Below are 21,542 nucleotides of genomic sequence, written 5' to 3' on the forward strand. Positions count from 1 at the left end.
TTAAACTGTCCCTATTTGCAGACGATATAATACTATACATAGAAAACCCAAAAGACTCCATTAGAAAACTACTGGAACTAATAGAAAGATTCGCCAGAGTAGCATGATACAAGATAAACATACAAAAATCAGCTGGATTCCTATACACCAATAAAGAGAATGATGAAAAGAAATCAGGAAAACAATACCATTTATAATAGCCCCTAAAAAAATAAAATACTTGGGAATGAATCTAACCAGGGATGTAAAAGACCTATACAAAGAAATCTACAAAACATTACTTCAAAAAACCAGAAGAGACCTACATAAAATGGAAAAACAAACCATCCTCATGGATAGGTAAACTTAACATTGTGAAAATGACAATTACAAAGAAATGTTCTACATTCTACTTTGGTGCGTAACGTCTAGGGTCTTAAAAGCCTATGAGCGGCCATCTAGGATACTCCACTGGTCTCAACGCTCTGGGAGCAAGGAAGAATGAAGACAACTAAAGACATAAGAGAAAGATTAGTCCAAAGGACTAATGGACCACATCTACCACAGCCTCCACCAGACCGAGTCCAGAAAAACTAGATGGTGCCTGGCTACCACCACTGACTGTTCTGACTGGGATCACAATAGAGGGTCCAGACAGAGCTGGAGAAAAATGTAGAACAAAATACTAACTCAAAAAAGAAAGACCAGACTTGCTGGCCAGACAGACTGGAGAAACCCTGAGAGTATGGCCCCTGGACACCCTTTCACCTCAGTAATGAGAAGCCACCCCTGAGGTTCACCTTTCAGCCAAACATTGAACAGGTCCATAGAACAAAACAAGACTAAAGGGGCACACCAGCCCTGGGGCAGGGACTAGAAGGAAGGAACTGGAAAGCTGGTAATAAGGAACCCAGGGTTGAGAAGGGAGAGTGTTGACACGTTGTAGCGTTGTCAACCAATGTCATACAACAATGTGTGTACTGTTTGATGAGAAATTTGTTCTGTAAACCTTCATCTAAAGTTCAAGAAAAAACAATGTTGTTGTTAGGTGCCATCAAGTCAGTTCCAACTCATAACGACCCTATGTACCACAGAACAAAGCACTGCCCGGTCTTGCGCCAGGCTCACAATTGTTAATGCTTAAGCCCATTGTTGCAGCCGCTGTGTCGAGCCATCTTGTCTTGAGAGTCAACATCTTTTCCGCTGACCCTCAACCCTAAATGAAGGTCCTGAAAGCTTGACTCCAACCACGTCATTAAGGTCAACTCTACTTTGAGGAGGCAGCTCTTCCCCGGTTGTCTTTTGAGTGACCTCCAACCTGAGGGGCTCATCTTCTGACACTATATCAGTGTCCCGCTGCTATTCATAAGGTTTTCACCGGCTAATTCTTTTCAGAAGTAGAGTGCTGGTTCTTTCTTCCTAGTTTGTCTTAGTCTGGAAGCTCAGCTGAAACCTGTCCCCCATGGGTGACCCTGCTGATATCTGAATACCAGCGGCATAGCTTTCAGCATCACAGCAACACGCAAGCCCCCACAGTACAACAAACTGACAGATGCATGGGGGTCAATTAGATACAGGTAATCTTATAGATTACCTTACACCTCGGGTGAGAAGTGTTCACTTAATTAAATGAAACAAAAAATTCTTTAATGTAGAATTAAAAATTAAAACCCAATTTTATCTCATTGTCAGTGCTTGCTAGTTTACAGAAAAGAAAACAAATGGATAAAAATCCCTCATTTTCTCTGGACAAGTTGCTGAAATTTGGCTTTGTTACATTTTTTTATTTTTATTTTCCTTCTTACTGATGCATGCCACACATGTAGACAGGTGTACATGTGGTGTACAGCGTCATGTTTTGAACATGAACATACTTCTTTAACCAGAACCCAGAGTAAGAAATAGAATAGTGACAACAGCCAGAACCCCGAGCCCCTACCCTCACTCACTACTCCGCAAAGGTAACAATTGCCTGGACTCCCTTTGCCACAATGCTTGCTGGCTATTTTGAACTCTGTGTCCAATACTCTCTTGCACTCTGTTTTTCCCTCTCGCTTAATACTGTGTTTGTGAGATTCATCCGCGTTGATATAAGTAGCAATAGTTTAGTTTCATCACTAAAAAAAAAATTATGCCAGATACATATGTAACAAAACTTTTCTCATTTCAACTTTTTTTTGAGGGGGTGAAAATATACACAGCAAAACACACAGCAGTTTATCTTTCACATGTACAATTCAGCGACAGTAATTACGTTCATCACGTTGTTTAACCATCAACACTACGTGTTTCCAGATTTTTCTCTCACCTGTAACAGAAGCTCAGTGTCCCCCTAGCGATGACTCCCTCTTTCCTCCTCTCTCTCATCCCTGGGAACTACTAGTCAGCTTTGGTCTCAATGCATTTGCCTAATCTAGATATTTGATATAAGTGGGATCATACAATATTTGTCCTTTTGTGACTGAGTTATTCTGCTCAGCATAATGTTTTCTAGGTTCATCCATGTTGTACCATGTATTAAGACTTCGTTTGTCTTTATGGCTGAGTAATATTCCATTTTATTTGTTTTAGTTATCTAGTGCTGCTGTAACAAATACCACAAGTGGATGGCTTTAACAAATAAACTTATTCTCTCACAGTCCAGGAGGCTGTAAGTCCAAAATCAGGATGCCAGATCCAGGGGAAGGCTTTCTTTCTGTTGGCTTTTGGGGAAGGTCCTTGTCATTAATCTTCCCCAGGCTAGGAGCTTCTCCATGCAGGGACTCTGGGTCCAAAGAACTCGCTCTGCTCCAGGCTCTGCTTTCTTGGTGGTAGGAGGTCCCACTGTCTCTCAGCTCACTTCTCTTTTTTATATCTCAAAAGAGACTGACTCAAGATACAACCTAATCCTGTAGATTAAGTCCTGCCTCATTAACATAACTCCCTCTAATCCTGCCTTATTAACATCATAGAGGTTAGGGTTTATAACGCATAGAATAATGGCATGATATCACAAAATGGTGGAGAACCACACAATACTGGGAACCATGGCCTAGCCAAGTTGACACACATTTTTGGGGGACACAATTTAGTCCATAAAATTATTTATGTACCACATTTTGTTTATCCATTCATCTGTATTCTTTTTTAATACGTTAAATTCAATGCAAATATAAAAGGGGAAGGCCCTCTAGGTTCAATGGCTTCCACAAGTTGCATATTATTTACATCCAAAGCATAGGTTTCATGTGGGTCGAATAGTTCTCGGTCAAAGCTATTGCTGGACACTGTAGTGTGAGCTTCCCTCTGCACTAGCAGCAAAGGCAAATTCTGAATGTTTGGAATTCTCAAGTCTGAAGTGGGCTGTTCTCATGTTTCACATTGCTTTTCCGTTTCCTGTTTTGCTCTGGAGTCTTTTAGGTTTTATTTTGAATGGTTTGTCCCAGAAGATGTCCAGCCGAGACTCTTTTGGGATAAGACTCTTCGTGCTGGTGCTGGCGTTGTGCTTGGAATGTGCTGACCCCCGCTTCTCCTCATTGCTGCTCCAGCAACCGGACTTGCTACACTGACCGGGAATGGTACTTCTGGCTGGGTAGCTGGGGTGTGGCTGGTAGTCTGTGGTGGTCAGGGCAGGGGCAGGTTGCTTGTCACACCTGTTGCTAACAGATCCTTGGGTCAGGCCTAAGAGAATGGAGGAGAGTGCCTCCCTGGAGCCAGAAAGATCAAGTGTAGAGCCACGTCCTTGCTCTTGTCAGCTGAAGCTTCTTCTCTTCCGAGGCGCTGGCTGCTTCTGGAGGGGCTGACTGAGCGCTGGGGGAGCTACCTCAGAAGGACGTGTTTAGTGTTTCCGGCTCCACCTGGGCATCTGCTCCCTGCTGAGGGGCAGGAGCTGACTGGGTGCAGGACTCCATGTGCTCGGGCCAGTGGGCCTGCTGGTGTTCCAACAGCAATAGAAGATGGCTTCCTCCTTGCAGTTGGCGCACCACTGCCTCTGTTTTGGTCTTGTCCACCGCCTGCTGCTTCATCTCCAGCTGCTTCTTCACCTCGGTGATGAGCTGGTCACGCTCCTGCTCCAGGTGCTGCCGCATCGCTGCCTTAGTCAGCTCCAGGTTGTGTTTCGTCACTGTGAGCTCTTGCTGGTGCAGCCACTGGAGCTTCTCTATCTCAGTCCTCCGCCTTCGAATCTCAGCTATTGTGCTTCTAGCAGCGTTTTCTTTGAGAGATCGTTACATATTTCCGTCATTATTCCTTTTACTGCATCCATCACTTTGCTAGTGTATTTGGCGACATCAGCTGAGGCAGTAGCAATGGCAGGTCAGCATTGACTGAAGACGCAAGGGTATTTGTGGACCCCGAGCTGATGGTGGACGTGGGTGGGCTCTGTGTCACCTCCTTCTGCTGGCCAGCTTTCACAGCTTGTCTGGTCTGATGTCTTGTCCCCTGGTAAGACTGAGGCTGCTGCTGATGCTGCGTCTTCTGCAGTGCCACTTTTGAGAGGACGTCTGAAACCTACTTGATGAGCTCCAGAAGACCTGCTGCATGGCCGGGGCAGTCTCATTTGGTAAAAGTGGCTTTTGCTTTCTCGCCGGGCTTCCCGTGGTGGCAGCGGCGGCCAGGGCTGTGACTGGCGGTGGCCGTGACACCAGCCGTGGGGGTTTGGGAGGAAGAGCCAGTGAGAACCGGCATCTTGTGGGGTGACTGCCTGCCCACCGCTGTGGTGGATGGTGGAGCTTTACCTACAGCTTCCTGCTTGGGAGATGGCTCTTTGGGTTCCTTCTTATTTTTTTGACCTTCCTGCCCAGATGGTCTTCTCCTAAATCTATGACAAGTCCAGTCTCTGAGTCAGAGTCCAGGCCCAAATGTACTGTTGGGGAATCCATCTCATCTCTTCCCTTCAGTTTATCCTTCGTGGAATGGGTGAAGGTTTTGCTTTTGCTGGAAAATCTTTTTCAGGCTGTGTTTTCAGGTTTAGCTCTTGTGAACAGTGCTGCCAATCATTGTATTATGATGACAGATTTAATTACTATAAAAACCGAGGTACTAAGAAAACAGAGGTCGTGATTTCTAAATTGCGTTGTTCTGGGTGGTAGAGCAAAGCAGAATATATAGCCCAATTTCATCAGTCCTGTTAGTGAATTGAAAAGAAGGAGAAAACAAGGAACTCTTGACCACAGATAAAAGGTTAGACTTTGTTTTTAGGTAAAAAGCAAAATTAGCTGTGAGATGTTTCCTGACATATTTCAGACAGACACAGGAAATTAAAGATTCTTAAATATCTGACTAGGAAAGTCCATTTTTTTCAAAATCGAAGTTCAGGAAACAAAATTTATTCACAACAAATATCTGAGTACTTCCTATGTTCCAGGCACTGTTCTAGGCACTGGGAGAAGAGCAGAGCCATTGAATTTATAAAATGACAGGGAAACTCATGTTTGGTCCCTTATATGTATGGTGACCACATACTCGAAGCTCAAATTCAGGCAAAAATGCAACATGTGGCAGCATAAACCTAGTTAATTAAACCAACCAGATTTTTATAATAAAATGCAAAAACCCAACTCTGACTATCCACCCACCAAAGAACTGTAAGTCCACTGGCCAATCCAATCCCTTAGATCTAGAGCTGACTGCTTTTAAGGTGGAGTGTGCTAAAGTTTCATGGGTGAAGTCCTTCCAAAGTGGGTGGGGAAGGAGAAAGTGGTGGGTGCCTGCCACTCGTGCTGGTGCAGACGGCAGAGGGCTGAACACACCATTTGCCATGGAGTCAACTCCAGCTCATGGCAACCTCAAGCGTGTCAGAATAAAACTCCGCTCCATAGGGTTTTTTTTTTTTAATTAATTTATTTTATTTTTGTCGTCGAGAATATATAGGCAGAACATACACCAATTCAGCAGTTTCTACATGTACAATTCAGTGACACTGATTACACTCTTCGAGTTGTGTGACCATTCTCACCCTCCTTTTCCAATTGTTCCTCACCCCTTACTCCGCAGGGTTACAATGGCTGATTTTTTGCGAGTAGATCACTAGACCTTTCTTCTGAGATGCCTCTGGGTGGACTCAAACCGCCAACCTTTCAGTTAGCAGCTGAGTGCCTTAATTATTTGCACCACCCAGTGATTCTGGAGGGGAGGAAAGGCAGCTTGTATTCATTCATTCATGTTTCCATTCAGTATGTTTCCCACTGTGAGCTTTTCTCCTATGTAAGCATGAACCAAGCCTTGTTCACTGTCATGCCCTCCAAGCCTAGCACAGTGCCAGGTGCAGAGTAGGCACTGGTGTTTGTTGAATGAATGAGTGAAAGGGAGGAGCAAGGGCTTGAAGCCCAGCAGACCTAACTCTGCCACAGTCTGCCTTTGAGGCTTGAGCACTGTTGCTAACCCCTCTGAGCTCCTTTTCCCATCTGGGGAACAGCTGGGGAGAATAGTGTCTACTTCTACGGAGGCCATGAGAGTTTATTTAGCTGAAGTGTGTGAGGGCCTACCACCAGCCTGATAGGCATACCACGAACATTTTGTTAGTGTGTTTTAGGGAAAGTGCTAGTTGGTTTGGCAGGTGCAGAGATAAATATGCCCTTGTCCTAGTCCTGGAGGGTTTACTGACTTATGGGAGGACAGAGGACATAGCATGGCCAGTGCTGCTGTAAGGAGAGCCCAGGTCTTAAAGGACAGAGGGAACTTTCCTAACAAAGAAGGCAGGTGGTGGAAAGCAAAGACAAGGAGAGGAGCAGCGTGGAGATAAGGAGGGGTCAAAGTACAGGGCTCACCAAGGGAACGGCCAATAGTTTGTGCTGGCGGGCTCGGGGGCAAGGTGCAGACCAGCCTGGGGAGTCTGTGGCTGGATCACAATGGGCCTTCTGTGCCAGCTGAGTGGTTTGTGCTGGACACGTTGGTCAGGATGCCTGTCATTCCAGCTTCCATTTCCGGGCGAAATCGCACCACCCACTCAGGGAAGCTGAACTAAGAGGTTTTGTTTTAACGATTTTACTCAAGTGTAAGTTACACACAACGAAAAGCACTCATTTTAAGAGGACAGTTCCGTGAGCTTTTCCACGTGTATTCACCTATGTAACCTCCACCAAGGTCAAGGTACAGACACTTCTGTTCCTGTAGAAAGCTCCCTTGTGCAGCCTTGCAGTCAGTCTCCTGCCCTCACCCCAGGCCGCTGGCAACCGCTGGTCTGCTTTCGGTCACCATTTTGCCTGTTCTAGAATTTCGTACAATGAAACCAGAGAGTGCGTAAGGCTTATTTCACTCGGACTAAGGCTTGGTGTCTAATTGGCGTTGCGGCACGTACCATGCCGAGTGGTATCCTCTGTACAAACGCGTCACAGTTTATTCCTCCATGAAGAACATTGGCGTGGCTTCCAGTCTGGGGTTTCTATGGATAAAGCTGCTGTGAACATTCTTAAATAAGTCTCTCTGTGGACATGTTTCACTTCTCTCGGGTTAACGTCTAGGTGTTAGGGTACATAGCGTGTTTAACTTTATAAGAAACCACTTTCCAGTGGCCATAGATTCAGCTCCAACTCATGGCGACCCCATGCGTGTCAGAGGAGAACTGCTCCATGGGTTTTTCGTGGCTGTGACCTTTTGGAAGGAGATCGCCAGGCCTTTCTTTCGTGGCAATGCTGGGTGGGTTCCAACTGCCAACCCTTCAGTTAGTAGCCCTGCCCTTAATCATTTGTGCCACCCAGGGACTCCTAAGAAACGGCTAGGCTGTCTTTCTGTTGTTATTTCTACTGTGGTAAAAATATGTACAACAAAACATTTGTCAGTTCAGCTTTAGGCCATCTTTTAAGAAGAGGTGACTGCTGGTGGACATAGGGGCAGGCATCTGACCCAGACAGCCTGCCCATAGGCTGGCCGGTGACTTGTCTTGTGGCCTGGCACAGAGGGCCCAGCCCGATAAAGATGGCCAGGCTAGCCATCTAGTACCCTCCAACCTTGGATAAGGGACTATAGTTTGTATGGTCAGGTGGCCTGGAATGGAGAAACACCAGAGACCCAGAGAGGCAGAAGTGCCTCAAGAATGAGACCATGGGCCCCTGAGGGGATGAGGGAGGGGGCGAGGGGAGGAGAGAGTGGGAGGAAGGAGAGGCAAGAGGGGGGTGAGGCAAGAGAAGGAAGAGGACGGAAAAATGGGGAGAGCAGGGCAGAGGGAGAAGAGGGAAGGGGGAGAGAAGGAAGGTGCTAGAAGTGGAAGAGGACAGAGAGGAGAGAAGAGGAGGGACAGGAGGGAGGAGGGAAGGAGAGAGGAGGAGGGAGGCTGGGGCTCTGCATGACACTGTTGCAGAGAAAAACTTGAACGCTGGTTCAAGGTAAAACAGAGAGGTTTGTTAAGGGTTTTAAACAACTGCAATTGAGGAATTATGTAGCCCATTGAAAATGGAACCAGGTAGTCCTGGGGCAGTTTTATTTTACACCAGGAACCAAACCATAGGGAGGGCGATTACAGGAAAATCAACGAATATTGTCCTAATCACACTCTGATTGGTTACTGATTATTAGTAGCATTGTTAGTGATTGCAGATAGTCTCACAGGATGCTTACGTCACGGTCACAAGATGCTTACACACATTCTTCGTCTATCTTGCAAAAATATCTCCTTGGCAACAGCAGCCAGACAGCACTCTTCCTGAGGACGTGTATTCTGAGGGCTGCAGATGGTCACTTGGTCAAGACCCCTTGGGGCATATGGTTTCACATCCTGGTTTTGACCACCAAGGAAAAACATGTTTTTCTCAAAAAATGTAGCTGTGGGTCTAGAATCCAGATTAAAATTAGAAACAGCATGGTCAGCATATTCTGCCTCTGTCTCACTGACGGCGCTGAACGTTGTCTTTTCCTGAGACAGCACAAACGGTTAACGCGCTGGTGCTAAGTGAAAAGTTGGTGGTTTTAGTCCACCAGAGGCACCTTGGAAGAAAGACCTGGCAATCTCCTTCTGAAAAGCTGTACTTGACACACAGGGGTCGCCATGAGGCGGAGTGGACTCTGTGACAACCAGTTCACTGGCGTGGCACTATCTAGATCAAGGGCACAGCGACGAAGGCAGGCAGAGAGGGACAGCAATGCTCCTGAGCCCTCAGCACGGACCCTTCCTGACCTCATTCCTGGTGCTCCATCTGGAGAACAGTATATAAAGGGGTGGGGTTGAGGGTGAGGGTGGGGGTAGGGGATGTCACGAGAGAAGCGGCAGGTCAGCCACAGCTGCACAGTGTCCCCTGGCTGGCCTAATAGGTTCTCCCAGCTCTGGGCCTGTTCCTAACAGGACACCGAGCAGCGCCTTCCACCCAAAGTAAATTTTCCAAAACAGTTTGTCAGATAAATGGTTGTCAGCATGGAGACAGTTAGAAGTTGTCCCTAACCGGCTTCACGACGCAGTCCTCAGGGTGCCTGCTCCCCCTTGCTCCTGGTGAAGCAGGTCCAGCCGACCTGACTCTGCACCAAGCTGGCCTGGGAGCTGCCGACAGCAGGGAGACAGGGAAACGTCCCCAGAGCTAAATGGGCAGAACCAGGCGTGTCTTTGCGGGACTCCCAGACCAGAGCTCCAAGCCCCAGGTTCTTTACACACCTGGGCTCTGGGCGTGACCTTGGAGTTGGATGCTGTACCCTTTTGCAGCTGGTTTTATATTTCATTTCATCTCCATCTTGTGTCCTGGGAACCCTGAAGTGTGTCTGCAGGTCCCTTTTGTATACCCTGAAAGACCCTGACCTTCCTGCTTGCCACAGGTACATCATCCTTTTCAGGTTGTCGGGATGAAACACACCTGCAGCAGTCATTTCTTCAAACAGGACTTCAGTGGTGCTCACCACTTCACGTTTGCCCCAAGCTCGGTGCTATGGATTGAACTGTGTGTCCCCCTCCCCCGCAAATATGTGTTGGAATCCCAGCCCTACCTATACCTGTGGATGTAATCCTGGTTGGAAATAGGGTTTTCTCTGTTATGTTAATTAGATCATCTCTGAGTACGGTGAGTTTAGAATCTAATCACTTCTGAGTTACAAAAGGAGCAGATCAGACACAAAGATTCTCACACGTGAGGGAAGTCATGTGAGGATTGCCAAGAACGCCCAGGACTCGACAAGGAAGGACTCAACATGGCCAAGACCCTGATTTGGCCTTATAGCCTCCAGGACTGTGAGAAAATAAACTTCTGTTCCTTAAAGCCACCCGTTGTGGTATTTCTGTTACAGAAGCACTAGGTGACTAAGACAGTAAGTCTATGTACTTATTTGGAAGGTTCAAATTTTCTGTTCTCCTGCTTTCTGACTGTGAGTTTCATGAGACACAATTATGGTTAAAAGCACTGGCTTGGTCTACAGAAGATGGTGAATGTTCTGTGGCTGTGTAAGACGTGACAGCGGATTGCCTTGTACATAGGCATAGTTGTTAAATATAAGAACTTTCCAGGTGCAGAGTGTGAATCGTAAGTTAGGATGGACCAGAGATGTGGTTACAATGTGCGGCGTGGCCTTGGAACAAACTGAGATGGCCCAGTGGACTTGTGGCTTCTGGCTGGCCCTAAAAGGGAAATTGCTGCACTCCAAGCCAAAAAGTTGCCCATGGGGGCTGTACTTGAGTTGTTTGCACAACCCAGGGCTCCAGGGACAAGGGCCTCCCCAGAGCAGGAACAGGCTTTTCTGGGGTGCAGGGCTCTGGCAGGCACAGCGGGGCACTGGGCCAGCCAGTTACAAGACAGCTTGGGAGGAAGTACTTCCTCTCTGTTGTGGATTGAGTTGTGTCCTCCAAAGAGGTATGTTGAAGCCCTAAGCCCTGGTACCTGTGAATGTGACCTTTTTGGAAATAGGGTCTTTGAAGATGATATCAGGTAACATGATGAGGTCATACTGTAGCAGCGTGGGTCCTAAACCAGTCTGAGTGATATCCTTGCAAAAGAGGAGAAGATAAACAGAGACAGAGAGACAGAGGGTGGACGGCCATGTTCAGATACATCTACAAGCCAAGGACCGTTTGGGGCTGCCAAAAGCTAGGAGAGATGGCAAGGATCTTCCCCTAGAGACAGGAGGAAGCATGGCCTGGCCGCCACATTGACTTGGACTTCTGGCCTCAAGAACTGTGAGAGGATACGCTTCTGTTCTTATCAGCCACCCAGCTTGTGGTATTCTGTTACGGCAGCCCTATTCTTAGGGCTAACCCACCAACCTATATTGGCCACCAACCAGTTTGGAGTTTTGGGTCAGATTCTTCCAGCTTCTTCCTAGAAGTGTCCGCCCCTAGTCTGAGTTCTGCTTCGGGCTAGAAGTTGCTATCGTGGGCTGTTCTTCCTTTTGCTTTCCAAGGCTGCTGGACAGAGAGTCCCAGTTTTTAGGAGGGAGAGGTTCAGGGCACATTTTGTTTTTTACCAAGACTATCAGGACCACATATTGCAACAAGACCTTGTTTAATTTATTACTGTTATTCCTGGAAAGGAAAGCTATATAAAATTGTTTTAGTTCAAATACTGAATAGTTTTTTTTTTTTTTTAATTAGGCCTTATTTTGAAAGATTAGGAGTTCTCAGCACAGAAAATTAAGTGGAACAAAAACTGTCAGTAACACATACAAAAAAAAAATACATCAAAATGACAGCACTAAACTCAAACCTATCAATAATTACGTTGAAAGTATATGTACTAAATGCACCAATAAAGAGACAGAGAATAGCAGAATGGATTAAAAAACACAATCTGTCTGTATGCTGCCTACAAGAGACACACCTTAGACTTAAAGACACAAACTAAAACTCAAAAGATGGAAAAAAATATATTAACCAAACAACAATCAAAAAAGAGCAGGAGTGGCAATATTAATTTCTGACAAAAGAGACTTTCAAGTAAAATCCATCACAAAGGATAAGGAAGAACACTATATAATGATTGAAGGGTCAATACACCAGGAGGATATAACCATAATAAATATTTATGCAACCAATGACAGGGCTCCAAAATACATAAAACAAACTCTAATAGCACTGAAAACAGAGATAGACAGCTCCACAATAATAGTAGGAGGCTTCAAAACACCACTTTTGGTGAAGGACAGAACATCCAGAAAGAAGCTCAATAAAGGCACTGGAGATCTAAATGCCACAATCAACCAACTTGACCTCATAGACATATACAGAGCACTCCACCCAACAGTGCACATGGAACATTCTCCAGAATAGACCACATATTAGGTCATAAAGCAAGCCTTAGCAGAATCCAAAACACTGAAATATTACAAAGCATCTTTTCTGACCATAAAGACATAAAAGTAGAAATCAGTAACAGAAAAAGCAAGAGAAAAAAAATCAAACACATGGAAACTGAACAACACCTGGCTCAAAAACTACTGGATTATAGAAGAAATTAAGGATGGAATAAAGAAACTCATAGAATCAAATGAGAATGAAAACACATCCCACCAGAACCTTTGGGACACAGTAAAAGCAGTGCTCAGAGATCAGTTTATACCAATAAATGCACACATCCTATAAGAAGAAAGGGCCAGTATCAAAGAATTAATCCAAGAACTCTAACAAATAGAGAACTGCAAAAGAAACCCTCAGGCACCAGAAGAAAGCAAATAATAAAAATTAGGGCAGAAATAAATGAAACAGAGGAAAACAATGGGAAGAGTTAACAAGACCAAAACCTGGTTCTTTGAAAAGATCAATAAAATCAGTAAACCACTGGCCAAACTGACAAAAGAAAAACAGGAGAGGAAGCAAATAACTCGAATAAGAAATGGCATGAGCGGTATCACTACGGACCCAACTGAAATTAAAAGAATCATAATAGAACACTAAGCAAAATTGTACTCGAACAAATTTGAAAACCTAGAAGAGATGGACAAATTTCTAGAAACACACTACCTACCTAAACTAACACAGAGATAGAACAACTAAATAAACCCATAAAAAAAGAGATTAAAAGGTAATTTAAAAAGTTCCAACAACAACAACAACAAAAAACCTGGCCCTGATGGTGTCAATGGAGAATTTCACAAAACTTTGAGAGAAGAAGTAACACCACTACTACTAAAGGTATTTCAGAGCATAGAAAAGGATGGAATACTCTCAGACCGATTCTATGAAGCCAGCACAACCCTGATACCAAAACCAGGTAAAGACACCACAAAAAAAGAAAATTATAGACCAATATCCCTCATGAACTTAGACACAAAAATTCTCAACAAAATTCTAGCCAGTAGAATTCAACAACATAACAAAAAAATAATTCACCATGACCAAGTGGGATTCATACCAGGTATGCAGGGATGGTTCAACATAAGAAAAACAATCAATGTAATCCACCACATAAATAAAACAAAAGATAAGAAATACATGATCCTACCAATTGATGCAAAAAATGCATTTGACAAAGTCCAACACCCATTCATGATAAAACTTTCAGCAAAATAGGAATAGAAGGAAAATTCCTCAGCATAATAAAGGGCATTTATACAAAGCCAACAGCATCCTAAATGGAGAGAGTCTGAAAGCATTCCCCTTGAGAACAGGACCAGACAAGGATGCCGTTTATCACCACTCTTACTCAACATTGTGCTGGAGGTCCTAGCCAGAGCAATTAGGCTAGAAAAAGAAATAAAGGGGCATCCAAATTGGCAAAGAAGAAGTAAAAGTATTCCTATCTGCAGATGATATGATCTTATACATAGAAAACCCTAAAGAATCCACAAGAAAACTACTGGAACTAATAGCTTTCAGCAAAGTATCAGGATACAAGATAAACATACAAAAATCAGTTGTATTCCTCTACACCAACAAAGAGAGCATCGAAGAAGAAATCACCAAATCAATACCATTTACAATAGCCCCCAAGAAGATAAAATACTTAGGAATAAATCTAACCAGAAATGTAAAAGACCTACACAAAGAAAACTACAAGGCACTACTGCGAGAAACCAAAAGAGACCTACATGAGTGGAAATAACACACCTTGCTCATGGATAGGAAGACTTAACATTGTGAAAATATCTCTCCTACCCAAAGCAATCTACAGATACAATGCAATCCCGATCCAAATTCCAGTGGCATTTTTTAATGAAATGGAGAAACAAATCACCAACTTCATATGGAAAGGGAAGAGGCCCTGGATAAGTAAAGCATTACTGAAAAAGAAGAACAAAGTGGGAAGCCTCACACTACCTGATTTTAGAACCTATTATACTGCCACGGTAGTCAAAACAGCCTGGTACTGGTACAACAACAGATACATAGACCAATGAAACAGAATTGAGAATCCAGACATAAATCCATCCACCTATGAGCAGCTGGTATTTGACAAAGGCTCAAAGTCTGTTAACTGGGGAAAAGACAGTCTCTTTAACAAACGGTGCTGGCATAACTGGATATTCATCTGCAAAAAAATGAAGAAAGATCCATACCTCACTCCATGTACAAAAACTAACTCAAAACAGATCAGAGACCAAAATATAAAATCTAAAATGATAGAGATGATGGAAGAAAAAATAGTGACAATGCTAGGAGCCCTAATACACGGCATAAACAGAATACAAAACATTACTAACAATGTACAAACACCAGAAGAGAAACCAGATAACTGGGAGCTCCTAAAAATCAAACACTTATGCTCACCCAAAGACTTCACCAAAAGAGTAAAAAGACGAAGTACAGACTGGGAAAAAGTTTTTGGCTATGACAGATCTGAACAGCATCTAATCTCTAAAATCTACAAGATAACTGCGAAATTTCAACAAGAAAAAGACAAATAACCCAATTAAAAAATCAGCAAAGGAGATGAACAGACACTTCACCAAAGAAGACATTCAGTTAGCTAACAGATACATGAGGAAATGTTCACGATCATCAGCCATTAGAGAAATGCAGATCAAAACTACAATGAGATTTCATCTCACTCCAACAAGGCTGGCATTAATCTAAAAAACACAAAATAATAAATGTCGGAGAGGCTGGGGACAGACTGGAACGCTTATACACTGCTGGTGGGAATGTAAAATGGTACAACCACTTTGGAAATCGATTTGGCGCTTCCTTAGAAAGCTAGAAATACAAGTACCATATGATCCAGCAGTCCCAGTCCTTGGAATATATTCTAGAGAAATAAGAGCCTTCGAATGAGTAGATATACGCACACTCATGTTCATTGTAGCAGTGTTTACAGTAGCAAAAATACGGAAACAACTAAGGTGCCCTTCAATGGATGAATGGATAAATAAACTATGGTATATTCACCCAATAGAATACTATGCAATGATAAAGAACAGTGATGAATCTGTGAAACACCTGATAACATAGATGAATGTGGAAGGCATTATGCTGAGTGAAATTAGTCAGATGCGAAAGGATAAATATTGTATGAGACCACTATTATAAGAACTCAAGGAAAGGTTTAAACAGAGAAGAAAAAATTCTTTGATGGTTACGAGAGTGGGGAGGGAGGGAGGGAAAGGGGTATTCACTAATTAGATAGTAACCCACCAAAAAAAAAAGAACCCACTGCCGTAACGAGAACTATTTTAGGTGAAGGGAAGGACAACACACAATATAGGGGAAGTCAGCACAACTGGACTAAACAAAAAGCTCAGAAGTTTCCTAAATATAACCAAATACTTCCAGGGACAGAGTAGCATGGTTGGGGGTCTGGGGACCATGGCTTCAGGAGACATCTAGGTCAATTGGCATAACAAAGTATATTAAGAAAACATCTGGCATCCCACTTTAGTGAGTGGCATCTGGGGGTCTTAAAAACTAGCGCGTGGCCATCTAAGATGCATCAATTGGTCTCAACCCACCTGGGGCAAAGGAGAATGAAGAACACCAAAGACACGAGGAAAATATGAGCCCAAGAGAGACGGAAAGGGCCACATAAACCAGAGACTCCAAAAACCTTAGACCAGAAGAACTAGATGGTACCTGGCTACCCCCAATAACTGCCCTGACAGGGAACACGACAGAGATTTCCCAAGGGAGCAGGAGAAAAGTGGGGTGCAGACCTCAAATTCTAGTAAAAAGACCAGACTTAATGGTCTATATGAGACTGGAGGAAACCCAGATGTCATGGCCCCCAGACTCTCTGTTAGCTCAAAACTAAAACCATTCACGAAGCCAACTTCTCAAAGATTAGACTGGATTATACGACATAAAATGATATGGGTGAGGAGTGAGCTTCTTGGCTCAAGTAGACACATGAGACTATGTGGGCAGCTCCTGTCTGGAGGTGAGATGAGAAGGCAGAAGGGGACAGGAGCTGGTTGAATGGACACGGGAAATATAGGGTGGAGAGAAGGAGTGTGCTGTCACATTGTAGGGAGAGCAACTAGGGTCACATAACAATGTGTGTATAAGTTATGGTATGATAAACTGACTTGAATTATTTAAACTTTCACTTAAAGCACAATAAAAAAAAGATTATGAGCTCAGTTCACATGTATGCCATTATCTTCCAGAGAAAGGTAATAGTGAAGAAAATTATTCTTGATTAGATAGCATGAGGAAAATTTTGGGAATATTCACATTTGAAAACTGCATATAATAAATGCTTTTGAATTACGACTAATAAACACCGCTAAATATTTTCATTATGTTGTTGTTGTTGTTAGCCTGCAGTAGAGCTGACGCCGACTCACGGCGGTCCCATGTACAACAGAGTGAAACATTGCCTGGTCCTGCATCATCCTCACACTTGCCAGCGTGTTCGAGTCTGTTGTTGTGGTCGCTGTGCCAGTCCCACTCACCGAGAGTCTCCTGCGCCCTCGCTGGGCTTCTGCTTCAGCAAACATGATGTCTTCTTCCAGCGACTGGTCCCTCCTGATGACATGCTCTGTCTGGATCATTATCTGACTTGCTTGCTTTGGACGCACCATTGGGAAGTTCTCTGTGTCTAATTTTTGGAAGTTGATCACCAAGCTTTCCGTCCTAGTCTGTCTTCGTCTGGAAGCTCCCCGGAAACCTGTCCACCATGGGCGACTCTGCTGGTATTTGAAATACCGGTGGCACCACTTCCAGCATTGCAGCAACACACAAGTGACCACAGTAGGATAAACTGACAGAGGAGTGGTGGGTTTTCATTACGGAGGCTACGCAAGCACGGTTGTAACGAATAAAGTGCTAAAATTAGTTAAACAAAACAAAACAAAACATGAATTTAAACATCAATTTGGGGAAGAGGTGGAGTAGACACAGAAAAGGAAGACAGGTGTTGCAGTAACGTGTTTGAGTAGTCATCTAGCGACTTTGGTTATTCGGACATTAATTTTAGGGGTATCTTTACGAGTCTATAAAATAAGTTCTCTCAAATTATGGGTCACAGGTATCCACTTTTCAATGTTGATTAATTCTAAAAAGCTATTTAAAATGCCACTACCAAAAACTAAACCAAACCCATTGGTGTCGAGTTGATTCCAACTCACAGCGACTCTATAGGGCAATTAGAAATGCCCCATAGAGCTTCCAAGGAGCACCTGGTGGATTTGAACCGCCGACCTTTTGGTCAGCAGCTGTAGCTCTTAGCCACTATGCCACCAGGGTTTCCAAATGCTGCTACAAAAGAAGAATAAGAGTAAGCCCATTGAAGTCATGAGGGCAAGCAGGACCTGTTAGGTTGAATTGAGGAGCTGTCTAACAGGTCCATTCAGTCAGCAGCTTCATCTTCTGGCCTAGCAGTGGCCTCAAGGAACACAGTGAGGAAGTCACGTGACTGTTAGAGGGGTAGCAGAGTCCCTGCCAACACCCAGCAGGGTACGGAGTCCCTGCTCTGAATGCATGTCCTACTCCAGGGCGTCCGGGGTGGGGCAGGGCTTCCTGCTGATGCTCACCTCGGGGTTGTATCCTTTCCGCATACCTATTCAGTCCGTATGCCAAGCAAATATTCTGAGAAGCTCAACTCTATGAAGAAGAGTGGGCCATCAAGTTTGAAGGAAGACTCATTAACAATCTGCGTTATACCGACGACACAACCTTGCTTACCCAAAGTGAAGAGGACTTGAAGCACTTACTAATGAAGATCAAAGACCGCAGCCTTCAGCATGGATTACACCTCAACTTAAAGAAAACAAAAATCCTCATAACTAGACCAATAAGCAACATCATGATAAAAGGAGAAAAGTTTGAAATTGTCAAGAATTTCATTTTACTTGGATCCACAATCAACACCCATGGAAGCAGTAGACAAGAAATCAAAAGATGCATTGCATTAGGCAAATCTGCTGCAAAAGACCTCTTTAAAGCATTGAAAAGCAAAGGTGTCACCTTGAAGACTAAGGTGCGCCTGACCCAAGCCACGGTGTTTTCAATCCTCTCATATGCATGCGAAAGCTGAACAATGACTGAGGAAGAAGGAAGAAGAACTGACGCCTTTGAATTGCAGCGCTGGTGAAGAATATTGAATATACCACATGCTGCTAAAAGAATGAACAAATCTGTCTTGGAAGAAGTACAACCAGAATGCTCCTTAGAAGCAGGGTCATGTTATCAGGAGGAATCAGTCCCTGGAGAAGGACATCATACTTGGTAGAGTGGAGGGTCAGCGAAAAAGAGGAAGACCCTCAGTGAGATGGATTGACACAGTGGCTGCAACACTGGGCTCAAGCGTAACAATAATTGTGAGGATGGGGCAGGACCAGGAAGTGTTTCATTCTGTTGTACACAGCGTCGCTATGAGGCAGAACCAACTTGATGGCACCTGACAACAACAAGATTGCCAGGCCTTTCTTCCTAGTCCATCGTAGTCTGAAAGCTCCACTGAGATCTGCTTGGCATTATAACAACACAGGAGCCTTCAGCGATAGACGGGTGGTGGCAGCGTATGAGGTGCGTTGGGCAGCAGTGGAACCCCAGTTCCCGCATGGGAGGTAAGAATCCTACCACTGAACTCTGGCTGCCTCTGAGAGGAAAAAAATGACTTTGATTTTACTCCCTTTGTCTCTCTTATATGTGAGACAGGAGAAGAAAATAAAGCTGGTGACCTGATAAATATCTGATAAAAGTACAATTACCATCTCTTTGGCCTTAAAGTGTTGTCATGGTTATTGTCTCCTTTGCGCCGCACAGTCCTGTGAGTCGGTGTGGCTGTCTACGTTTGTGGTTGAAAAAACTGGCTTAGAGAGATCAGGTGTGCCCAGCTGTCGATTTGGCAGGGCCCAGGCTGAGCCCAGTTAACCCCCTTGCTCACAGTCCTGCAACACTTGTCCTGTGCCATGGCCAGCCATCCACCTTCTGTTCTCTGCTGCAGTTCAGTGGGCCTGGTTGCGTTCTTCTTCCTTTTCCTGCAGTGTAAACTGAGATCGAGCTCGGTGCAATCTCTGAGAGAACAGAAACGCACAGGCAGCCAGCCTTGCTGAATGTGAGCGCGTAGAACTCTGCTGGTCTGAAACACAAGGCACTTCCAGACGCCCAGACCGCTGACTGCTTGCTTCACCTGCTGGCGGCGCTTCAGGTTACCTCTGCTTCCCAGTGGCTGCGGCGGTGGGAGGTGAGGGAGGTGAGGTGTGTGTCTTTCATTAGATCATGCGGAAGGGACCTTGAGAGAGAGAGAAGCGCTTCACTTTGCGTCCATTGTTAGGAAATATTATCAAGAAAATAGCAGCATGCGAAAACAGTTTCCATATTTTTAAGTCATACTTTTTGCTTAAAGACAGGTGAAGTTCAAAGGTATGAAAGAGACCTCTCTAATGGCCCAAAATATAATAAAATTTTAAGTAAAATAATTTTCCACGACTACTTGAAGAACTGCTGCCACCTCATGGAAAAATTTTATAAACTTCCAGTTTAGGCGAGGCTCCTTGTTTGCCACCTTCCAGGGTCTTTGGCTAGTCGCAGCCGCCATGTATGTCCCCTCACACCCAAGCCCCTGGGAGTCTTTGGCCTGCAAACTAGTTTTTTTTTCAGTCATTGTGGGACAGTTTGAAAATGATCAGAATATCACAGAAACAATACAGTTAGAAATCAAGAAATAATATTTCTTTTTTTTTTTTAAGTAAAGAACTATTTGGGTTGTACCTGAAATTGGCAAAGGGGACATAACTGTTAACAAATGGTCCTCGGTAGCTCTTCGTCCCGGTGATGTTAAGGAGGCTGCTCCTGTCACAACAGACGGCCTCCAGCTGCACACAGTGCGCCCCTCACCGCTCTCTGCTTCCCACATAATGACCTTCCCACCCACTGTCGGCTCAGCTAGGGAATGGCTCCTCGTGGAAAGGCCCCCCAGCTAGCCAGCAGACCAGGGCGTACCCCTTCGGTTGCGCAGACCTGTGCCCACCACAATGCAGTGTTTACCGTTATCGTATTTACTGCAGGAAGACTTTATTAGTTTTAACACAAAGTTCGGTAGAGAGGCTGTATAGTGTGATAGTAACACATGGCGACCCCATGTGTGTCAGAGAACTGTGCTCCACAGGGTTTTCAATGGCTGGTTTTTCCAAAGTAGATCACAAGGCCTTTCTTCTGAGGTGTCTCTAGGTAGCTTTGAACCTTCAACCTTTCAGTTAGCAGCCGAGTGTGTTAACCATATGCACCACCCAGGGACTCCTCAGAAGCCAACTGTTACGGTTCAAATCTTGGCCCTGCCAGTTACTAACTGTGTAACCTTGGACACATTTTCTCCTCCGCGAAAGGGAGATAACAATATTACCTCACAGTATTGTGTAAGCATTAAACGAGTTTCCTATTCAAGAGCTTAGAACACCGCCTGACACAAAGTAAACACTGTAAGAGGCTCAGAGCTGTCGCAGCTACTTTGCAGACTGTACTCACCACCAGGCTGCTCGCCCCCACCAGACTGGCTTCTTCAGAGAAAGATCAGCGTTTCCTCCGTATCCCTGGTGCCGAACAAAGTGTGTCAAGTAGTTGCTCAGTTGTGTTCGGTGAACGTATGCATGAGTGAGATTAAGGCGCTCGGCTGCTGCTAATCGAAAGGTTGAAGGTTCGAGTCTACCCGGAGGTGCCTTGGAAGAAAGGCCTGGTGATCCCCTTCTGTAAAAGCAGCCGTTGAGAACCCTGCGGAGCGCAGTTCTACTCTGACACACATGGGTCGGCTCAACAGAAACCGGTATAGTCAGCGATGACGGAGTGAGTGCGTGCGTGTGTGTGTGTGCGCGCACGTGTGTGGGGGGGGCCACGGTACTCTCACTCTGGTACAGTGCTACCATACAAACACGTCTGGGCTCCACTTGTCAGGCTGGCTCCGACGTGTGTCCATTAGGCCAGGCTGACGAAAGACCAGCAATCCCTGGAGGTAGAGTGGCTAACTGCTACGGCTGCTCACCAAAAGGCCAGCAGTTCGAATCCACCAGGCACTCCTTGGAAACTCTATGGGGCAGTTCTGCTCTGTCCTATAGGGTTGCTATGAGTCGAAATTGACTCGGTGGCAATGTTTGTTTTTTTTTTAAGAAGTGTCAGTACAGGCAGCCTCAGGCTCACAAGGTTGACGATAGCTAACCCACAGCTCAGAACATGCCGAATGATGGTGTAACAGCCCAGCACGGGAAGGAAGGTCTCCCTCACAGCCTCTCCGTGGCCGAGATGGCCGGTTGCTGCCCAAGGTATCTCTTCTCTCCTCCCGCCTTAGCTACAGGACCAGTTTAAAGGTTTCACT

General features: G+C 44.8%; 1 pseudogene; it reads right to left on the reverse strand.

Moving 5' to 3' along the window:
- Nucleotides 1–1,562: 1,562 nt before the first annotated feature.
- LOC104846500 (MYND-type zinc finger-containing chromatin reader ZMYND8-like) lies at nucleotides 1,563–16,815 on the reverse strand (annotated as a pseudogene).
- Nucleotides 16,816–21,542: the final 4,727 nt, after the last annotated feature.

The sequence above is a fragment of the Loxodonta africana genome, chromosome 12, assembly GCF_030014295.1.
Source record: "Loxodonta africana isolate mLoxAfr1 chromosome 12, mLoxAfr1.hap2, whole genome shotgun sequence".
In the NCBI taxonomy this organism is placed as follows: domain Eukaryota; kingdom Metazoa; phylum Chordata; class Mammalia; order Proboscidea; family Elephantidae; genus Loxodonta; species Loxodonta africana.